This window comes from Molossus molossus, unplaced genomic scaffold, assembly GCF_014108415.1.
Source record: "Molossus molossus isolate mMolMol1 unplaced genomic scaffold, mMolMol1.p scaffold_m16_p_8, whole genome shotgun sequence".
Lineage (NCBI taxonomy): Eukaryota > Metazoa > Chordata > Mammalia > Chiroptera > Molossidae > Molossus > Molossus molossus.
In genome coordinates, this window is record NW_023425402.1 from 68964565 (window position 1) to 68981437 (window position 16873).

General features: G+C 41.7%; 1 protein-coding gene across 6 annotated transcripts in view; it reads right to left on the reverse strand.

The window, feature by feature from the left end:
• Nucleotides 1-16873, reverse strand: part of FYN (FYN proto-oncogene, Src family tyrosine kinase) — a 205532-nt gene that overhangs the window by 174472 nt on the left and 14187 nt on the right. For 5 of the 6 annotated variants that reach the window (XM_036248074.1, XM_036248079.1, XM_036248078.1 and 2 more), the window contains one exon: nucleotides 2671-2710. The gene's annotated coding sequence lies outside the window, so the exon portion shown is untranslated. Of the gene's footprint in view, nucleotides 1-2670; nucleotides 2711-3977; nucleotides 4146-16873 lie in introns of those variants that run through there. The other variant, XM_036248077.1, reaches the window with a different exon arrangement.

The following is a 16873-nucleotide window of genomic DNA, read 5'->3' on the forward strand; positions in this document are numbered from 1 at the left end:
AAGTAACATTTCTTTTTTAATTACTTACTCATTAAACATTTTTTAAAAAGGTCATACAAATATGTTGTCTCAAATGTTATAGCAATTTCAAGGTAAGGTAGGGTATAGGGGAGAGAAGGCTCTAGACCCAGAGAGGTGTGATTAGAATCCTTGCTACTACTATGGTGCCTCGAGCAACTCCTGATAAGGGACATGGTTCTCTCACAAGATTATAGCAATGGTCAAGGGTGACACATGTAAAGTACTCAGTATGTAATGGAAGTCCAATAAACTACAGAAAATCATTCATAATTACAGAATTTATTGTTTATCTTTGGCATGTCAAAATAAAACTGATTTTCCATTCATAGTTCTGTCTTTACAAAAACATTCAACTGAAAGAAAAAATTCAAAATTCCATTAAAAAAACACTGACTTGCGTGACTTTTTTCACTTGGACTGGCCAACTGCCATCTTTTAGTTGTACAATGGCAGATACAGAAATGGGCAAAAAGAACAGTTGATACATCTGTACTCAACAGTACTTCCAGCATTAGAAAAAGATTATGGACTTGGAGCTTTTAAATTAGATTTTAAAACAGTGAACTCCCAAAGGGCAGCTAAGTGTTTTTCAGGTCTTAACTACTCAACTGAGAGGGTGCAGACAGAGCCCTTCAGTGGCAGCTCAGATTCACACAGCCCACGAAGCATCTCCTACCCCATTTTTAGCTTCTCTTATTCTGAATTCCCTCAATACTTACAAATACCCCACCCACATGGCAGGTCTGGCCACACTGTTCATTTCTTCATTAGACACTCACTGTACCTCCAGGTAGCACACACAAGGCTCTGCCTTCAAGGAGCTCCCAACCTGTGGTGAGTCTTATTAAGCATTCTTCAAACTGGTGGCTAACAGCCCTTTATCCTTTTTGGCACAAAGCCCAAATCAGAAAACCAAGAAATATGTGTGGTTTGTGCTTTTAAATGAAAAAATAAAGAATTTAACTGGGTCCTGGAAAGAGACCACTTTACTCATGAGAAAAATGAGCTCCCAAGAGGAGGAAAGATTTACCTAAGGTCTCAGAGCAAGTGAACAACAGAGCTGAAGCAAAAACTGAATTCATTCCACTTAGGGCCTCCCACCCCATTTACTGAGTGCTCCTGTCTGCTGGGCATTGGGTTGTAGTGGGAATACAAGTTAATGGACCTGCCTTCTCCATAAACTGGACCTCCCTCACTCATGGTTGCAGGATTCACCTCAGCCTGAGCTGCACAAAGCAGGGCACACCCTGCAGCCTGGAACACCACCAGGCATTTCCTGGACTGCTCCACCAGAGGTTCCAGATGTTCTGTGCTACGCCATCCTGAGGTGGCTCCTGGCACCCAAAGTCTCCAGCCTGTTGTGAGTCTGGCCTGGCCCAGGAGGGCCACAGTGCTTATCCCTTGTCCCCCAGAGGAGTGCATTTGCCAACCCTGGTTTCCACAGCCAAAGCCTAAGCACACAAGGATTCTGAAAGGCTCCGCTCTGCCTGGTTCTGACTAGAGCCTTTTTATTTTCCCGAGTTCCTTTGGTTTGTATGAACTACATGACAGAGGTAGAACTTAGACCATTCTGCAGGAGCTGGGGGGTTGCATGGGTCAAAGGTCAGGGGATACTCATAACTGTTCTAGAAGGGATTTTCAGATAGTACACTTCCTCAACTTAAAGACAGAATGTTTGCATATGGAATGGTGCTGGTTCAGGGAGAAGAATCTTTCACCCAAATTTAAAATGAGAAATAACCCCAAGTAATCTCAGACAATGAAGTGGCAGCCCTGAGTGGCCAGGGAACTGAGGAACACAACTCAAAACTGCTGAATTACACCCAAAGCAATGGAACTGGGCAGTGGAGCCTGGGGCAGAAAAGGATCTCATGGGTGGCTAGTGAGACTTAAGTCCAGCCTTTCAGGGGAACCCAAGGCACATGGAAGGTGAGAGAAGTACAAGCAGAGATAACAAACATGTTTGCAGAAACACATACATGAGTCTTTCATGCATCCCCTCCATCAAGGAGCTTTTCTGGAGAGCCTAGCCCTCAGTCTGAGCTCCCAGAGCCCCTCCTGCACAGCTCTATCACACTGGAATAATCACCTGAGTACTCATCTGCCACATTCATCTGTCTCAATAGAGTTCAGTGGGCACCAAAAAATATTAAGTGAATGAAAGAATGACCTGTTACACAATGACTGTAATTCAAAGGTGCAACTAGGGGCAGAGGTAAGCAGTAGCCCATTTGAGGCCAGAGAACAACAGTGAGTGGACTAAACAGGACTCCCCTTAACCAGCTTGAAGACGGGGTGCTACCCATTCCTCACCAGCCCCAAAGGCTCATAAGGCACAGGATACCTGTTCCATTCTATTTCTGAGGTAAGGAGACATATCTTAGAGCTAAAACATATGTTCTCATACTTAGCAAAACTGGGTATTACAACTCTACTTTGGGAAAGGGGAAAACAGCAGGTTCACCTAAGTGAGTTAATACTTTCTATTTCACACACCAGCTCCATCTCCAACTCTTCTATCTCTCTCTTAGAAACCTATGGACTCAGAGTCACAATCTCAAGTTCAATGTGGACCAAATCTTGGGTTCCAAAGGGAAACCTTTTGAATTTATAAGGCATGTGTTATCAGTGTGAAACTTATCAGCTTACTTTTTCCACGTCTAGATCAGCATCCTGCTTCTTCAAAAAACTGTAGAAGAAAAAAAAAAAAAAGACATCAAAAGAGAACTGAGCACTCTGCCTGCAAACCACCCACGAAACACCATCATAGAATTTCCATTTGCTACCATCAATTTACCCACAATTTATTTCTTGTTCACACAATTGTTGCAAAGACACAGTTGCCACAAACACCTTCTTGAAACTGCAGAGACCTGGCCCTGTACCACCAAAAGAAGCTAGCATAAGATTTTAACTTTCAAAAGTCATTAAAGATAAGAATGGAGGTCTTCAATAAGTACGTGCACACACATACATGCACGCACGCACGCACACACACACCCCTTCCTCAGAGTATCTATAAGTCATACGTTGTTGGAACACACTAAAAGTGAGTTTTTGAGTTTTCCAAGGTCTTGTTCAACTTACCTCTTGGCTTAAATTTCCCCCTACCTCCAGTACATATCTGTCTCACTTCCTGTCTGACTGTGGGTGGCCCTCATTGTCAAAACAACCTTCTTAGAATGACCCCCGTTTCCCATTAGCTGGGGTTCCTGTCTCTGGGAGGCTTGCCAATTCATCAGCTTGTACCAACTTGTCCACAGAATTCTAGCCCCAGGATTACCTTAGAACCTTGTGCCAAGGCCCTGGAAAAGCGGAGTGCTAATTCTGATGGCACCCATGCCCACTTCACATTAATCTTTAAAGTGCTAGCAGGGAGATGGCAGATTTCCAGTTTGCTCATACACTCCATCTACAACCTGCTCATAGTATAGTACCTCATTTATTATTTGCAATTTTAGCTATTTGAACATAAACTTCAGTTTTAATAAGGCGTCTAAAGAGAATAAAAATGGTTGAATGGAGTTATGTTGACAATATGTTTAGGGAGGAAAATAAAAGGTTTGAGGAAACTGAAAAGCAAGCAGAAGCAATTTCTCATATCTTAGTAGAGACTCAAACTTTGCTCAGTATGATTCTTAGCATCTTTCTTCCATGGTTTAAAACACCCCCATTATAAATTACTGTCCCTATCTACCCCTCTCCATATACAAAAGAGAATTTTTATGCTGTTTCAAAGGATGCATAATTAACAGTAGCATCTTTGTTTTGTTTAATCAAAGATGACTCAGAATGAAGGAAAGTAAAAATGACTATGGGGAAGAGAATCAGAAGCTCATATATTGTCTTTTGCAGATGGGCATTCAAATCATGAACTCACAGCAGACAAGCAAGAGAACCGGCATGAAAGTTGGAGGGAGAGAACGTGCTAAGGAGCATGTCATGACAGCCTGTACCTTAGCAACCCCACGTCACTCCATCTCTTTCTTGCTTCTGTGACATGCTGTCCTGTCTTAACAAAAGAGATGCCACCAGTCAAAATATGCCTTTTCTTTCGGCTAACCCACTGCAATCTAGACATTGCCAAGCTGTAAAAAATGGGAATTCTCTCTCTCCAGAAATTTTAACTGGTTTCCTTATAACTAGAAAAGAGTAATACAGAGAACTTTTCACCAAAGGGAGCATGTATGTATACAGAGAAAGTCTGACTTCCATTCCTGCATAGTTCCAAGGTTTAGGAAGGTTGTCATTTTGATTTGTGGAGTGAAATTTTCTGTTTAAAAGGTGAAAGACTTCTTCATCTGCCACGAAAAAAACAATTGGTGAATCATTACCCTTTTCCAATGTATTGGGGAAACTTAACCTCTCCTAAGCACATGGCACAACTGCAACCACACAGATGCCCAATTCAACAATAGGCCATGAAAGAATGAGCCTTCACTCCACAACACTTTAGCAACCAGTAACAAAAGGAAAACTGAAAAACCGTTTGGAGCTGCTGGCTCACCACTGAACAAGGAATCTTATCCATGTATGCATATACGGCATCATCTGATTTCTGTTTCCTGCTTACTAAACAGATGAAGTTAATTAACAAAGACAATATATAGACACATCATCCTGCAGTCATAAACCAGAAGGATGTCACAGCTTTAACTTCAAAGACTCCCAGCAAGCACATGTGACCTTGGATATTTTTAGGCACCAGCTCCACTGTTTCAAAGAAGATAGGGATGGATGAAACAGAATTGCCTAGAAGTAAAATTCACATTGCAACCCCATCTAGAAAGAAGAGTGGCATTTGTTTTTAAAACCAGGTATAAAATTTTGTTTTAAATGTTTTTATTGATTTTTAGAGAGAGAGGAAGGGAGAGGGAAAGAGAGAGAAAAACATTAATGTGAGAGCAAAACATCAAATGGCTGTGCCCTCCACCCCACCCTGGGAATGGAGCCCACAGCCCCAGGCACATGCCCTGAACAGGAATTGAACTGGCAACTTTTTGGTGCATGGGATGATGCTCAACCAACTGAGCCACACTGGCCAGGGAGAAACAGGTATATCTTTCTTAAATAAAGGTTGTGTTCCTGAAAAGTTGGGAATAAATAAATTTTGGTCATGAAATGTTTCAAGTGAAAAAGAGGTATATTTTATTTAAATGACTTCTACATTTTTTAAAAAGTCATTTTTTAAAAAATTGACCAATTTAGTTTCCTACTTTTTCCTTATTCAACACATAGATGTTTAGACTATTCAAATTGTTTTTTTTAAATCCTCACCTGAGGATATTTTTCCATTTATCTTCAGATAGAATGGGGGGAAGGGGGGGGGAGAGAGAGAGAAACATCGATGTGAGAGAGACACATTGACTGGTTGCCTCCCGCATGACCCTGACCAGAGCCAGGGACTGAACGGCAACTAAGGTATGTGCCCTTGACTGTAATCGAATCCATGACTCTTTGGTGCACAGGTCGATGCTCTAACTACTGAGCCAAACCAACCAGGACTACAGTATTCAAGTTTTAAGTTTCCAAGGCTTAAGACAAGATAGGCCCCCTCATCTCCTCTATGTGTGTGTAGAGATATGGGTGTGCATATGTAGTTACACAGACATTTAAAATTGTTGACTACATATTCAGTTGTGGGTTTGTAGGCATTAGGGCATTTTCCATGCTTTTATTTTTTCTGCTGAAGTAGTGATGTTTTGTTTGAGAAACATGACTGAAGTGACCCAGATTCCCCAGGTTAAAAGCTGATCTATAAATGTCTCAGATTTGTGATCCACTACAAGAATAGAAGCCAAAGGACAGGGCCCTGGCCAAAAAAGAACTCCCTTATCCATGGTTTCACTTTCTGTGGTTTCAGTTACCTCCAGTCTTAAAATAATAGATGAAAAATTACAGAAAAAAACAATTCTTAAGTTTTAAATTGCACACCATTCTGAGTAGCGTATGAAATTTTGCTCCGTCAAGTCTGGGACGTGAATCATCTCTTTGTCCAGCATATCCATGCTATATACATTATCCGCCCATTAGTCACTTAGTAGTCATCTCGGTTATCAGTTCAATAATGCTTGGGTTCACGTAACCCTTATTTTACTTAATAATGACCCTAAAGTGCAAGAGTAGATGTGCTGGTAATTCAGATGTGTCAAAGAGAAGACATAAAGTGTATGCATGTACTGGAAGAAACAGAGTATATGTAGGGTGTTTCCAGAATCCATGGGGGGTCTTGGAATGTATCCCCTGAAGATAAAGGGGGACTATAGTACTCCCCACTATTTAGATTACATCAAATACTCCATCTTTGGGAGAATATAGAAAGGTTTATATTTTTAGAGAGAAATAGAAAAATAGAACTGAGAATCCCTCAACTTTGAGCTTTCTCTTGATATAACCATCCCTCCAGCCCCCACCACTCTCATATTTCTAAATGCCTAGGGGACAACTCCAATAGGCACCTACCAAAGACACCTTACGACTGGACAGAGCAGGCAAGGGATAATGAGATAGTCAGAGAGGTGTCAGCCACATATTCAGAGAATGGCAAGAGGCTTGGTAATGCTACACGATACAGGACAGAGATGGGGGTGGTAAGAGGATGGTGATAGGCTGGGGGGCGGGAAGGTGGTAAACTAAGGCAGAGGCCAGGTCACGAGAGACGGTATATGTCAGCTAAGAAGTCAGCCAGTTAGGGGAACACTTCTGCTTCCTCTGACCAGGTATTTTCAACCCGTCTCTATGTCAGGAAGGGACAGAAAAATAGATGCAGCCCCCAACATATCCCTGGGCTTAGCATCATCATTCCAATTTCACTAACCCTGCTAGGTCAGTGTAATTTTCTCCTAATTGCTCTTCAGGATCCAGGACAAAAATCACCTTTTCACTCTGGTCCCACTTCTATGCAGAACTAGATTTTCTCTCCTCTGTGCTCTCACAGCACTTTATTCACTACCTGTTTCACTGTCTCCCCTGCTCGAATACCAGCCGGTCTGTGGCTGGGACACAATGAGCACAGTGGTGCACACAAGGCGGGCTGGTGCCATCTCTGCTGGAGGAGGGCTGAGGGCGATGAGGGGCCATGACAGACTAAGCAGAAAAGAAAGAAATGAAATTGCACTAAAGCCCACCCCCTCACTCCTGCATTAAAAAGTAGGAGTGTGTGTTGGGAAGTAAGGATATACCCACATATCACACACAGCATATTCATAACCAGAAGATGACCTTTTCTTTCAATTTAGTCCCATGTCTTTAGTTATAAACAAACAACAATGATCCAAACTGGAGAGTCCGCTATTACAGTATTTTTATTTTTTATTTTTATTTATTTATTTTTTATTATTATTATTTTTTATCCTCACACGAGGACATTTTTCCATTTTTTGTTCCGGTAGAGTGGGAGGGAGAGAGAGGAACAGAGAAAGAGAGAGAAACATCGATGTGAAAGGAACACATCGAGTGACTGCCACCCGCACAACCAACCAGGGCCGGGGACAAACTGCAACCGAGGTACGCGCCCTTAGTGGGAACCAAACCCGGGTCTCTCAGGACCGCAGGCCGACGCTCTAACCGCTGAGCCAAACCGGCCAGAGCTATTATTACAGTATTTTTAATATTCCCTAGTGTTTCTTGTTTTATTTTTAAAATGTGATCGAGAAATTGAGATCCAATACATTAGAGTCATAGCCACATCTCCTATGTGATGATGGAGACTGAAGGGGCCATGATGAATCCAAGAGTTAAAACATAGTTTGAATTTTGTTTAATTATTTTAAGAAAAGGCAGATTGAGAGGGAAATGAGGTGTATTTTTCTTTTGCTACAGATCTCCTCTATTCTCAATTCAACCCTTTTCTCTACTTGCAAAAGATTTAAAATATTCATTGACCTGCCAAAAAAAATCTGCACATTACTAGATATGTCTTCTCATATTCACATCTGAATGGCTTCCTTCTGCTCCAACGATCATAGCTCTATTCAATCAAAACTAAAGTGAGAACCTCAGGACTGTACGTGGTGTGATGTCAGTGGCAACTGAGGATAAAATAGTCATTTGGTAGCAACTTCTATATCAAGCGTGTCAACAGGGGCAGTGTTCCTTCAGTTATTCTTAACTTATGGCCCAAGGCACAAAAAAGACCAGGCAGGGCCAGACTCTGCCACAATTCCAAAGAAAGCTGAGACCCATACAGAATGCACACAGAAGCTCCTCAATGTTCTCTGGCGAAGGGGTGGCCCCTGGCTCCCTGCCTGAAGCCCAGGAACAGGCCCACTCTCACAGTGGCCTCCCAGATGCCTCCACAGCTGCACAGACACGAAGTGCAGTGTTTGAGACCATCCACACTCAGGGTCACTACAATCTCCTGTTGCCCAACAGTTGGGGCAGGCCCCAGAGACAGGACCCAGCTCAGACAAGGCCCTTTGTTTTTTTTTGTGTGGTTTTATTTTGGTACACGCCCCTAGCGGGAACCGAACCCAGGACTTTCTGGTCCGCAGGCCGACGTTCCAACCGCTGAGCCAAACCGGCCAGGGCAACTAGGCCCTTTGATATGGGGTACTCCTCATTGCCTTGTTTCCCCAGGAAAAATGTTATTTTCCTCTAGCCATTCCTTTTGGCCCTAGACTAGCTCATTCTCCTGTGTCCACCTGCACATACAAACCTATCAGGGTTTGAGATGGCAGTACCTGAAACCTCCTCTCCCATCTTACCCACCCCTAGTATCGGTACAGTGAGTGATAAGTACGCATTCAAAATGGGGCGGGGCACAGAGTAGAGGCAAAGTTGGTAACAAGTCGATGTCACCCAAGGGAATCTTCAGCACACTGACATTGTGCTGAAGAAATTCAAAGGAAAGGGTCTAGTCTGGGAGAGAAGAGCAAAGGAGGTTGGGGCACATCCCCAAGTCTCCCACATTGGGAGGACATCACCAGGCTCAGACAGTGCCATATATACTTTGTCCTACTGTCTTGTTCTTCTTTTTTTTTTTTTAATTTTTTTCCTTTACTGATTTTAGAGAGAGAGGAAGGGAGAGGGAGAGAGAGATAGAAACATCCATGAGAGAGACTGGTCACCCCCTGCATGCTCCCCACTGGGGACCGGGTCCACAACCTGGGCATGTGCCCTGACCGGGAATTGAACTGGTGACCTCTTGGTGTATGGGTCGATGCTCAACAACTGAGCCACACCAGCCGGCTGTTCTTACTTCTTAACATTTATTTACCTCACCGGAAAGGTAATACATGCTCATCAAAAATCTGAAGCCCCTGGTATGATGCTGGAGCTTTTCCGTGCTGGCCAGTTTTTCTATGCATATAGAAGTGGTCATACTCTCCTGCAGCACCCCTATCTTGCATGTCACAACTGGCAGTACATACAATTGACTTCTGACAGAAGTGAAGCAAACGAGGGGAGGCACCCCAAATATGACAATATACCCAGTATCATTAACTGCAGGGTCTTTTCAGTTAGTAAAAGTGCAAAATGTAGGCTCTACCACCTAATGATGCCTCTCACCACTGACCTATAAATTCTGTATTTTAGAACACAGAATTCTGGTCCACAGCCAGGGAGGAAGCAGTTGGCTTGGAAACCAAGTTCCACTCCTAGCTCTGCTATTTATCTGCTCTGTGAATGGGTGGAGAGAAGGGGTGCAACAAGGATCATACATTAAAAAACCCCACAGGGGCCAGGCCAGCAGGTAGAATAAATGAATAAAGCAGGTGCAATGGAGTTGGCAGAGCTGAAGAGCCCTCCCCATTGCAAGAGGACAGCTGCCATGCTACTTAGGCAGGCTGTTGTCAGGAGAGAATACAGGCTTAGTTTTGCCAGAACTTCTAATTTTTTTCATGAGAAGCTAGGAATCAGAGTTTTTATACAAAACTATGCAATTTTAAAGTGCTAGTTTACATTTTTTAAATGCACCATTTGGCCCAAACAGAAATGAGGATATTATCCACCTCATAGACTGGTTTGCTACTATCTTTATAAGTTGTAACATCTATTCCATGGTTTCTTTTTCTTTTAAATAGGAAGCTGACTGCTATCTGCTCTCCACTTGGAGTTTATTTAAGAGCACAGAAGGGGTTTTTATTATCATGTAACAAAATAATCTATGTACATTCAGATGCAAATAGCAGGGTAACATGATCCACACCACCCTTTTATTTTTATTTATTTTTTAAATGTTTTTTCCTTTTTTTATTAATTAATTTATTTTTGTTACAGATGTTTCTCCTTTTCCCCTAGACACCCTCCTCCCTATTCCACCTCCCGGCCCCCCACCAAGCATTGTTGTCTATGTCCGTTGGTTATGCATAAATACATGCATATAAGTTCTTTGGTTTATCTCCTTAAACCAGGGTTTATATAAATGCTCATATATGGGCTTGACTTTTGGTAAAATGATCTGAAATGTATACTTAGGCATGTAAACTTCTAAATAAACAAAAGGGAAAAACTGTAACAGCCTTAGAGGATGAGGGTGTGAGCAACTGGATGAGGTGGTAGGGCGAAACCTGGCTGGAACGGCTCTGACTTTTAAACAAATGCTGTGTAGAGACAGGTAATGTAGTCAATGCCTCTCTTGAAACACTGCTACAGGGGGCAGCAGGGAAGTCGGGTGGTTGCCAGAAGAGAGTGCAGTGAGGTGAAGATAATGTATTTTAAAAACTGATAAAATTACAAATGTTTGTATGTTGATGAAATACATCATGTTAAAGCAAACAAACAAACAAATATGAGTAACAACTGAGAAACTGTATCAGCTAAATACTGGACAGTGTTGGGTGCAGTAAAAATTTTATTAGTAAGAGTTACGAAGCCAAGATCTAGTAACACAGGTTTTTCCTAAACAAGAAGTCAGAAGAAAAAAAAAAATCTTTACTACAACACGCATTGCCCCACATTTTATGCTGTGCCATTTCTGCATTTGTCCTTCTTAGCCTACTTCTAGCACAGTCTCTCTCTCTGCTAAAATACATTAGTTGCCATGGAAACGATGTCATAGTGTGTGAAACCATTTACTGTCCTTGGAAAGGCATTCATGATAGAATTGAACAGTAGCATGTTTAAAAAAGAGGTTCAACAGAAAGCAGTTGTATAAGAACACAAGACCTCAAAATCATGACTTCAAAGTAAGTATTCTTCTACCACCAATATAATATATCCCAGTTTGCACCAAATTAATCAGAGAAGCACTTTCCTCCTCATGTATGCCAAGTGTACCTAAAACAAAACCTCTGACCTGTTAGGGAAAACAACAGACCCCCTATAATTCACACAAAACCTCTGACTTGTTAGGGAAAACAAGAGACTTCCCATAATTCACACTTACCTCCCCATTAGGGAGGGGCTGGGAGACTACAGAATCAGAATAGCTTATAGGCATGACAACACCTCTGCTATTGGGGAGGATTTAGTCCTGTGATGCATTCTGCTGTCCAACTTTGTTATTAGAGATAGAAACGATATTTAGGACATAAAAATTTGGACCTGAGTTTCCTTATTACCATAAATTAACAAGACACTCCCTCCTTTTTACTTTCATCAACTCAAAGTAAACTATGTTCATTCCTTTGAGAAAATATACTGAGCAGTTCTTGTGCAAAGAAAACAGATGGGTAAGGTATACGTTCCTGAAAAGTTTAAAATCGAGGGGGGCCAGGTGGATGAGGGTTGGAGAATGAAAAGCCTCCTGGGCCATAGTGAGGAGCTGGACTTTATGCAATAGAAAGACAGTGAGGGATTTTACCCAGCAACGTGTTCTCACATAGATCTTTAGAAACTCACTTGGCTGTGTGGTAGTGGGATTGGAAGTCAACAGTAAAGGAAGGCAGAGGTGTAATGTTATTAGAATAATCCAGACAAAAAAAAAAAGACAGTGCAAAGGAAATGTGATTTCTACCTAGGGTAACCTTACACCTTGGCTTGTTTCTGAAAGCGCCAGACTACACTTATTGTTCCAACTGCCAGTTGGATTAAGCATTTGTCCAGATGTTTCATGTTTTAAACCAAGTATTATTATTAATAGTTGCATTAAAATGCACCAATGCTCGTGCATATGCACTTCCAGCCTCTGCCATGGTCTTGCCTACCTAGGGGTGAGACAACTAACTGCATGATGAAGAGAATTTTCACCTTAACATGTGATTAAGTCTGAAAGGTGACCAATGACAATCCATCTCTTTCTCTGTCCTTTCCAATATTGGCTTAACTAAACACACTCTTTCATGGACAATATTGAGAATGTTCACCAATAAAACTAAAAACACTTGGAGATAAGCAGCTAAGGACAGCTAACTCCTCCTAGTCTAAATTCTACCAGACACTGGGTGCTATTGGCCAGCTGTGCCATGACCCATGTGGCAGCCTGAAATGTACAAAACACTAGGCAGAGGGATCAGCAGGAATCAAAGAAAGTTACAGATTAGGTGTACATAAAATATTTGTGGGAAATAGGCCCTCTCAAGAATGGTGTGAATGCTCTCATTGCAATGTTTTTGTCATTTATTAATAATTATGCTATTTTACTCTGCAATATCCCTTTTAGCAGCAATGAGCTTTAAAAAAGTAAATTTAATAAAAAATTGAGTACCAAATATCTGTTTTTCAAGAAAAGTGATGATGAATGTTACCTGGCACAAAATGTTTACTGATATTTTTTATCCACTGTGGAAGCCATGGTGATATCATTTACTACATAAACCGTAAGATGCAAATCTGCTCAAGCGGCAGAAGCGACTATGTTAAATGTTAATAGTTATTGTACTAGCATTGTGCCCAAGGATGACAACACATGTAGCGATAGACTAACACAGCTCTCTAGGAAACATGACTTTTTTTTTAGATCTAGTCTTATGTTCTTTTTAATGTTTAGATAATCTTTATAGAGTTGTTTGTGTGTGTGTGTGTGCTCTAATGTATATGGACATGTTTTTAATTTTTAGATATTTTATTTTTTGGGAATTTGAAAAAACTATTTCATAGGCCTAAATAGTATAAGATGATTTGTCGGTTAATAAATCAACTTTTATTGATTTATTTTTAAAAAATTCTATAATTTTGCCCTGGCCAATGGTTAGAGTATCAGCCTGCGGACCAGGGAGTCCTGGGTTCGGTTCCTGTTAAGGGCACGTACCTCACTTGCAGTTTGTCCCCGGCCTCGGTTGGAGTTGTGTGGGTGGCAACCATTCGATGTGTCTCTCTCACATCGATGTTTCTCTCTCTCTCTCTTTCTCCCTCTCTCCCTCTTGCTCTAGCTGAAGATAAATACAAAAATAAATAAATAAATAAATTCTATAATTTTAATTATTTTTTTATTTTTATTGTTGATACTATTATAGATGTCCCCATTTCCCGCCCCCCCTTCTTTGCTCACCTCCACTCAGTCCCCACCCCCTTTCCTCTGGCCATCTCCACACTGTTGTCTGTGTCAATGGGTTATTCATATATGTTCTTTGGCTAATCCCTTCACCTTCTGTTATCCAGTCTCCCTCCCCTCTGACAGCTGAATGGCTCCTTTCAATAAATTTTATGGTCCCCCATCTCTAGCTCTTCTGGTTCCCACTGACAGATCAGGGAAAATATGAAATGTATTTACATTTTGAGAAGATGTGCTCAAAACGCCACAGTAATTTTCTAGTAGGAAAATACACAGTAGGTATCCCAACAGGCAACATTCCACCTCACTCCACCCTGCCAAACACATGCTTTTTAAAATAAGACTAAAGATTTCTCTTCCAAAATTACTAGGCACTTCAAGAAACAACAGGTTTGAAAACATCTTCTTAAATTCTATCATCTTTGTATGAATGTCAAAGAGAAATGAAATGTAATTAAAAAGAACTAACTGGTTTTTTCCCCCCTCTCTCATTTGAGTGTTCTACTAACTACTTATGAATTATACTTGGAAATGAATCCTTTCATAAACTCATGCTTTATTTAGTCCATGAGGATGGAATACAAATGCAGAGCTTCTCCCCTCAGTCAGCCAGAGACTGCAATTTCTAGTATTCACCCTGATACTTTTAAAATATGGAACTGAAGGGTCACACCCAGTGAAAACTCTCTTACCTCCAGCATCACAGTATATTCATTAGGGAAAGGCCTGAAATTTTAATACTTTCCTTTGACCTGAGGCTCCATGGCAACTGAGGTCCTTCTTTCCAGGGTGCTTGGAAGAACTGCCTTTCAATAAACTATGGGAAACCCAAATCCCCACTACAATTTGGAATATCTGGTGGACAACTCTGCTCCTCAGGAGGGCAGATTGTGCCACTTCTCCAAAATGAACCTAGCATTGGAATGCTAACCCACGATTTACCCAAACTAAAAAGCATACTATAAGAATGTAAGTCAGTCAATTTGCCATCCGCAGCAGCAGCAGCATGTTAAAACAGCTCAAATTCAGTGTGGCAGGCTTAATATTTACACTTACTACTCAGCTATATACAAAAGATGTTACTTAATTTCTCTGTAGTTGAATTGAACTTGATCATGACCACTGCATTTCTGCTTATGATACAAAAAAATTGCTTATGATAGGAAAAAATAATCTTGCTTCCAGACACCTTAATCTCTTCAGATTTAAAAATTTAGTTGCTTCAAGGCAATTAGTCAAATTAAATTAATCTAAAACTGCCTCTCATGGCTGGGTTCCTTTCCTTTTCCCTCCTTCCCCCAGGGGAAGATTATAGACCACCACAGGATGGGGAGAGAACCTGGTCCAGGTGCTGCCCTGCAAACTCTCACTGGCCTCCTTGGAAGGTAGCATCCCTTTGTCTTTGAATGTTGGTCTCGTTCTGCTGATGTGACTGGTGGACATCTGCAGTAACGATCCCAGCCTGCCTTCAGCAGTGAGATGGCACAGTCCATTCTGTGCCATCTTCATTCTGACTCCAGCTGTCTCCCACCCAGCTTTCTCCACATCTAACTGAGGGGGCCTGCACGACTGTCAGGATTTCTCCCACATGCAGGCACCAGGGAACCACGAGGGGCACCATCTCAGGGCTAGGTTCCACAAGGTGCTTTCCTTCCAGAGTTTCAGGGAGGACGTAGGGTTCGAGTACTGTCTGCATGCAGATTATCCTCCACCTACCTAGAGTGTGTGATTCCAGTGACCTATTCATTTCTTATCTCGTCTCATCCAAATCTCTACAAGCTTCATCCTCTAACCCAGGAAGGTATTTCCTGCTTCATGCAGCCTCCCTCCTGCGTGGCTTACAATATATGCCAGGCCTTCTGATCTGGCTCCTTGGAATCCACAAATCATTTTTCTTCTAACAGAGTCTGCCTCTTTTAAAGAAGGCTTGTGCTAACTCTGATCTCTGAAACATGCTTCAAGCACTTGTTTTGAAAGTCGAAAGCTGAACAATGTCTTCTTTGTCCTAGCCTATAGTCTGTCCTCCCCCTGAAGTAATGGAATCCTTAGCCTCAATGGGGGAGACTCCCAGGGCAACAAGACATTCTTCTAGAAGACACCATTATACCTATTTGAACAAAGGGCAAAAGGGGCCTATGCCTCTCATTTTCTTGAATTCTTTATATCTAATGTCCTGACCTCTCTTCTGCTAAGAGGAGATCCAATCAACAGGATGTGACCCTCGTTCAGTACCATTTTGGAACTCCCCATTTCCCTGGGTTTCCTCTTCTTCCTAGGGCCTACTCACCTTTGTCTCTCCTCCACACCTGTTATGTTTACTCATCACATCCCCTAAAACCTCAGAGCCTTCCTTACCCTAACCATCATCCCAAATCCACCTCACTCCCCTATTCAGTCTGAACCCTACTTTCAGCATATTCAATTGATATTTTCTCTAGTCTCTTAGAACATCCTCCTCACTTGACTATTTAAACCAATTCTCAACTCTAGGTCACTCCAAGGTCAGATTTTTCCATTCCCAAGTGATAAGTACTATCAGGGAAAGTCACAAAACTGGGCTAAAGGGAACCATCAAAAATATCTACATACTCCAATGGGGCCTCACAATTTCTCTGTAATACTTTTTATCCATTTATTAACACATTATCCTGCATTTTTGGTGGCTTCTGAACTTTTTCTGGGTTCTCTAAGCCCATATCCCGCCTCTAAATCTTCTACCCTCAGATGATGGCTCAGTCTCCAATTTTACTGAAAGTTTCAAACTTCTTTCTCTTACATAAAAAATGTCACTGTATTTTCAACTAGCTTACAGTGATAGTTACAAATCACACATGTAAAGTACTGTGCCTGCCCTTTAGGCATTCAAATCTATAACTACCTTTCTCATCTGTTCTTTCTCCCTCCGAGTTACTGCTAAATTTTTATCCCTTTGAGGGCTATCATGGATTAAATGGTGCTCCACTGCCCCCCAAAATATGTCCATATGGAACCTGTGCGACTTTATTTGGAAAAAGGGTCTTTACAAATGTAATTAAGAACCTGGAGATGAGAGCATCTTGGATCAGGGTGGGTCCTAAATCCGGTGACAAGTGTCCTTACAAGAGAGGAGAATGCCATGTGAAGCCGGAGGCAGAAATTATCGTTCTACAAGCCAAGGAAAGCCCAGGTTTGCCAGAAGCCACCAAAAGCTAGGGAAGAGGCAAGGAAAAAGTCTCCCTTTCTGGAAGGAACTAACCATGCTAGCACCTTAATTTTAAGACTTCTGGCCTTGTTGTGAGAAGTTTCTGTGTTGCTTTAAGCCACCCAGCTGGGGAAAATTTGTTATGCCAGCCACAGAAAACTAACACAAAGTCTCCCTCTATACTTACCATCATCTTGCCTGTACCAACTCTGCAGATCCCCTTCCATCCATTATTTCCCCTGTCTCCAGCCTCACTAACATCTCACTCTTCAGTGGGTCATTTCCATATGCTCTAG